General features: G+C 38.1%; 1 pseudogene; it reads right to left on the bottom strand.

Annotated features, from left to right (window-relative positions):
• Window positions 1-2,597: 2,597 nt before the first annotated feature.
• Window positions 2,598-5,217, bottom strand: LOC112671941 (centromere protein N-like; annotated as a pseudogene).
• Window positions 5,218-6,823: the final 1,606 nt, after the last annotated feature.

The raw sequence follows: 6,823 nt of genomic DNA, 5'->3' as shown, positions 1-6,823 counted from the left end.
ACTACAATTCCCAACCTCCTTTGCACTTACATGATCTACAGATTATTGTTATAACCACTGAAGTGAGTGGAAGTGATGTGTGCCATATTTGGGCCTGGCTCTTAAGATTTAGTGTATTATTGCCTCTCCATTCTCTCATCTCTTCCCACTCCCTGCAACTTAGACATAATAGATATCTACCTTCAACCATACAAATGGCAGTCATTCCCTATGAGTTGGAAGTACAATTACTTGTAAGAAAGCAAGTCCCTGAATGACTAAGAAATAGAGTTATCCCTCTGACCTGAATTTTCTACATTGGGAGTGTCATGTAAGAAAGAGAATGTGTTTAAGCCATTGAATTATTGATATTCATCCTTACTTTAGTGCATTCTTCCCATAACTCAAAACAACTAGATGCAACCCCACAATCCTTTACAAAGCATTTCAGGTAACTACTATCAATAATTTAGAGTTGGCATACAAGATAAAATCTATTTAACATCCTAGCACTAAGGATAAATTTTTAAGAGCAAATCATATTTGTAAAGAGAATGGTGAAGAAGCTGGAGAAGGCATTTAGTCTCTGAGGACAGGAAAAGGTATTAAGAGAAATAGGGACAATACAGACAAATCTTACTTCTTTAATCTTCTTTTAGGCTTTTCTGTGGTTCATAATATAAGTCAGAAAGATGAGAAATGAGGCCTTTAGTTGGAGACGAGTGGCCAGAAGGAAAAGAGAATGTCTTACCTTAAATAGATCCCTTTGATGGCAATGCTAAGGAGAAAACAGCAAATGAAAAAAAAAAAAAAACAAAAAACAAACAAACCTCAAACTAAAAAAGTATCATATAGCCCAACTCAGAAAGAAAGAATAGATATGTCTTACAAGAAAGTCCAAGTGAGTTCTAATATTTTGCCTTATTAGTTTTTAGACAGGTTTAGAAAATGATAATTGGCATTAGTTCATCCAGTCCAGTATTAGATCTACATAACCTGTGGAAACAAGATAATGGGCTTAAAATGAGTGGATTATACTGTTTATTTTTAGTTCCTTTGTGTTTGATTTTCACAAAGAGACTAGATATTATCCAGGGTGATGATATTATCCAGGGTGACAACAATTTGGGGATCACCTTGTTCTGCGGTAGAGTTTAGCTAGAAAATAGTTGAAGCCACATCATTGTTTGTGTACCCTGTATCTATGAAAATGGAAAGTAGGAAGTAGTAAACATTCTCAGCGCCAGGGGATCCATTGTGAAATGTGGATAAAAATGAATGTAAGTTTTCTACTTTATGTCCACAGATCATTTCACTATTGGCAGTGATATTTAATACTAAAAGCAGGGATCCCTGGGTGGCGCAGTGGTTTAGCGCCTGCCTTTGGCTCGGGGCGTGATCCTGGAGACCCGGGATCGAGTCCCACGTCAGGCTCCCGGTGCATGGAGCCAGCTTCTCCCTCTGCCTGTGTCCCTGCCTCTCTCTCTCTCTCTCTCTCTCTCTCTCTGTGACTATCATAAAAAAATAAAAATAAAAAAAATGATTTAAAATACTAAAGGCAGTAATCACAGGCACAGATAATCTTGGGAAATAAAAGTCAACATAGGGATGTGTTATAATTTAAACAGTTTTAACACCTACTATTTTGAATTGCTGGCAGTCAGTCCTTAATGTAGATATAAGCCACTGATTTAAAGCAGTGGTTGGTTATCACAACCAGATTCATAATTTATGTGATGTCTTCATACATCAAATGGGTGGTAGTGTCACCATATCTAAGGTTGGCTATTTCTTCTGTGACTCCATTTACTTTTTCCTTTTTTCTTTCAAAAATTTTTTTACCAGTTTCTAAGGATCTTTTTTTTTTACGATTCTATTTATTTATTCATGAGAGAGAGAGAGAGAGAGAGAGGCAGAGACACAGACAGAGGGAGAAGCAGGATACATGCAGGAAGCCCAATGTAGGACTCGATCCCAGGACCTCAGGATCTCGCTCGGGGCCAAAGGCAGGTGCTAAACCGCCGAGCCACCCAGGGATCCCCTCTAAGGATCTTTATTCACAAGTCAGTATAGTATTGATGAGTTTGAATGTCATATGTATGGTAATACAGATTATGAAAAGTATCATTCACAATAAAACTATTATTTTATATAACTGAATCATCTGATATGCTACCTCCAGCAGTAACTTAGTGGACACAACTGTACCCTCTGATTGAACCAGTTTTATGATTTTTTTCCTAGAAAGTTTTGAGTTGAATATAGTTTCTTGCTGCTTCTTTCCATGATTCAAGGCTTAAGATAAAATCCTTAGAAACAAACAATTATAATGTGATGTCTTTCAGGATCAAGGAGAGATAGGAGTGAGAAAAAGGTCATCTTGTCATTTTTTAAAGGTCCACAATTGCTATGCTTTGTGGGGTATGGGGGAGAGGACTTCACAGTAGAGGAGGAAAGAATCAGTTCCAACAATCATGAACATTTCTAAACTGTCAATATCAAGAGTTAATTTCTAAAACACAAATTTATAAATAGAAGCCATCTAGTTAGCTGTTAACTGAAATGCATATGCAGTATAGTTAGGGAAATACTGTGCTTGCAAAACCACATACCTTTTATTAGAGATATCTAATTTTAAAATAATACATTTCCTTATTGGATATGCAAGTGAGCAACAGAGGAAGTGGTGCATTTGCAATACCAGCTGGTGCTAAGGATTTCAACTTCCAGAAGATGCAAGCTAGAGAACATTTTTAGGCCCCAGGGGGGTTCTTTTCTCTCAAACAAGATGTCTCCATTTAAGTCACTTGAATTTTGTTTCAATCTTCTATTATGAAAAGTCTAGTATTGGTTGAGGATAGTCTCCAAATGTTTCTTGAGTCACTCTCTGGACTCTGTTTTTCTATTCTGTTTTCATGAATGATCATTGAATCCATGTATATATCCAGCTCAAGGGTTCGTTCTTGTAGAAGTCTAGTAGAGCTGTGAATTTCAATGGTCTGATTATACTTTTTAAAAAAAACAATAGACTTAAGAGAGTCCAGATGCTGGCTATTTAAGTCGATATTCACAATCTTATGGTGATTGTTAGCAACTATCAGTGCCTGACCCAGAAGGGATATATTGCTCTCAGCTCGCAGGAAGTGATGGCATAGGGAATCTGGGAATAATACACCATAGAAGCAGGTTTGTGCTGGTTTGGCTTTCTATACTGTACCCCAGGTAATTTGAACCTATACTGCATTCTCCTCAGTGTCTCTGAAGCTATCACATTTTTTGATGCTCTCTGAAGAATTTTCTTTTTTAAAAAAGATTTTATTTATTTGACAAAAAGAGCACAAGCAGAGGGAGTGGCAGACAGAGGGAGAGGGAGCCACAGGCCTCCTGCTGAGCAGAGAGCCAGACTTGGGGCTCGATCCCAAGACCCTGGGATCATGACTTGAGCTGAAGGCAGATGCTTAACACCCAGGTTCCCATCTCTGAAGAATTTTCTTAAATGAATGTGAATTGTTCCATATCAAAAAGGTCAGTGTCTTCATCTGGTCATTTATTCATCTGAAAAATATCCCAAACTTTCTGGTGCCAATGAAATTAAGTATAAATGATGTCTAAAAGGTCTGCATCATTGAGACTTGCACACTTCTCCCAAAGCAGAACCAAGTCCTGAATGAGAGATTCCTTTCTCTGCTGGAAGTTTATGGCTTGCAGTTGATTTTCAGAGAAAAAAAAATCTCAGGCTTTGAGGATTGTCATTTCAGTAATTGGGATTTTCTTATTTCTTATTTATTTATTTATTTATTTGATTTCAAGTTGTTTAATTCTAGTTAGTTAACATATATGGTAAAATTGGTTTCAGGTGTAGAGTTTAGTGATTCATCACTTAAATATGACATCCAGTGCTCATCACAAGTGCCCTCCTTAACACCTAGCGCCCATTTAGTCTACCTCTGGCTGCCTCCCTACATCAACCCTTAGTTTGGTCTCTATGGTTAAGACTTTCTTATGGTTTGTTTTTCTCTCTTTTTCCCTCCTTCCCCTATGTTCGTCTGTTTTGATTCTTAATTTCCACATATGAGTGAAATCATGTGGTCTTCTGGGAAGGAGCTGCTGCTCTGATTGTGGGCCAACTTGCCCTAGTAAAGATGCACCTGCAAGGTGCAGCGGGGCAGGCCTTGGTGGCTCCAGCTTCCACTGAGGGCAACTGTGTTGCTTACTGAAGTCTGTCAGTGTGTTAGGCATGGGGAAAATGGTGAAACCATTTTCAGGAAACCCTCACAGAAGAGTGAACAACCTCCCCTTCTTGTGTCCCTGCATCTCTGCCTCTCTCTCTATTCTAGCTTGACTGCCTGCCGGGGTGGCACAGTACTCCTGTGTTTTATCTCAGGCATGCAGCAGTTTCAAAACGTCAAGTTTTAGGGATCCTATGTGGCATGGACCTGTTCTGATCCCCTGGGGGGAGGTCTCCTCATGGTGTGACGGTGCTGCTTAGTTCCAGAAAAGCAGTCACACTACCATGCAGAGGCTTGGAGTTTATGATAAAGCACAGTAAAAAGCTGGGACCAAGGTTTGCTGCCCTCAGCAGATATCTCTGTTCCTATGCTAATGACCAGAGCAATAGGTTAGTGCCTGCCAGCTCTTTTGTCCCCTGAGAGGCCCTGCCACCTCTCTCAAGTGCACTCCAAGTAGGAGAACTTTCTCTCTCAGTGCAACCCAGGGGATCCTCAAGCCATCCACTCCCAGGCCTCTGCATATCTTCCCCATAGGAGCACTGCTATGCCAGTCAGTCTCCTCTTGGCAGTGGCATGGACTTCTACAACCTCAGACTTTGAGCTCTGCTGCTTGTAAAAACGTGATAATCAACTGCTCTAGTTTTTCCAGTTAATGGTTTTGGGGATGTGCTTCTCTTGTTCAATTCCCTGTGGGCTGCTTTCTCTCTGTTTCTCTCTAAGATCAAGGATCCTTCCCCTCTGCAGCATCTATGATTCCTTTCTCCACAGAATCACATCTCAGCACCTCCTGCCTTCCATAGTGTGGCTTCTTTTTTCTCGTTCTGCAATTTGTTCTCTCAGCATTTAGATCGATCTCTTGGGTGTTAAGAATGACTTGATATTTATCTAGCTGTGTTCAAGGGTTGAGACAAGCATAGAGTTCTACTGCTCTGCCATCTTAACTTCTTCCCCCAGTCATTGGGATTTTTAAGATGATTCTCTTGATAGACTTGGCAACAGTTTCATACATCTCTTTGGCAAGTCCGACTTTGCCAGCAATGTCTTTTCTCAGCAGCTGTTCTCTTTTCTTCCTTTTTTTTTTTTAAATGGAAATATAATCAACATACAGTATTATTAATTTTGGGTGTACGATATAATGATTCAATAACTCATCAAGGTAAGTGTACTCTTAGTCTCTTTGATATATTTCACCCATCCCCTCACTCACCTCCCCTCTGGCAACCATCAGTTTGTTCTCTGTAGTTTAGAGTATGTTGTGGGTTTTTTTTTTTCAGTCTGTCTTTATTTGTTTTTTAAGTTCCACTTAACGGATGAAATCATATGGTATTTTCCTTGCTTTCACTGTCTTATTTCACATTATGTTTATACATGAAGCTAGTATAACATGTTAATTATTATTGAATTAAAATATATATATTAAACTTTAAAAATCACTTTTAGTTTCTTTTTTGAACTTTCATCTTTACTGGCTAATTCATTTTCTCATTATACATTTTTGTTAAACGTCATATGGGTTTATCAGTAGGAAACAAAGAGGCAATATAAACAAATGCTTTGTTCCCTGCACATAAGCTGAGTATATGCTCAGTGACCAATCACCAAAAGACTGAAAAAAATGATGTAATTAGTCATTAACCATAATTTACATCTGTTAATTGCATAGTAATGATTTATGTACTCAAGAGCTAAAAGTGTGTACTTTATTCAATTACTGACGTTAGTGTACCATGGTAAATGAAACTTCAATTGTGTTGTTGGGCAACTGGTATTATTTAACTAAAGCATGGTAAGTGAAATCTATGCATTCCAGAACTGTGCAAAGTAAGGAATACCTGCATTTTTGCTATTTCCTTTGAATATTGATCATTTTAGTATATATGTGGACATATATGTGAAACTGTGTCTTTTTTAAACAGTCAATTATAAGCTGATATGCTTGTTTTTAAAAATAGACCTTTTGTAAATATAATTACATCTAGATTTCAATAATGGCCCTATTTATATTATGGTAACTAACATAAACTAGAGATCTGTAGAGTGAAGTAAAAAAGGCTATCTTATCCTACTGTTTTAGGCATGCCACACCCAGTGTATACAAGGGAGAAGTCTGAGCTTTGTAGAACTAGAATCTCAGTTACACCAAAACAGTCACTGGTTTATAGCTCAGAGACCTACTATCAAGTTGTCCACACTGTTGAATGGGGGAGAGGATAGACTAGGTTCGTCAAGCCTTAGACTTGGCATTGCTTAGTACAATAAGCCTTTCAGGTGTATTCAGTAAACCTACAATTAAAACAGTTGGATCAACCCCTTCAAATTAGCAATCAAAGCCCAAGGGGCAGAAAGAGCCTGAATAGTGCATTTTGCAAATATTTATTGAACACTTACTAAATAATAGTAGGTGTTAAGCACTGGTGAATAAAATCTCAACAGACATTATCCCTGACTAAACTTAAAATCTATTGGAAGAGGCAGAAAATACCAAGAAAATATAAACATATAATTATACATTGTGATAAGAATATTAAAGGGAAAGGGAAATTGGATGCAGTATAAAACAAGGGAAAGGGACATATTTACTTTAGAAAGGGTGGCTAGAGAAGGAATCTGTGAAA

Source organism: Canis lupus, chromosome X, assembly GCF_003254725.2.
Source record: "Canis lupus dingo isolate Sandy chromosome X, ASM325472v2, whole genome shotgun sequence".
NCBI lineage: Eukaryota > Metazoa > Chordata > Mammalia > Carnivora > Canidae > Canis > Canis lupus.
This window is presented reverse-complemented; position numbering and strand designations above follow the sequence as displayed.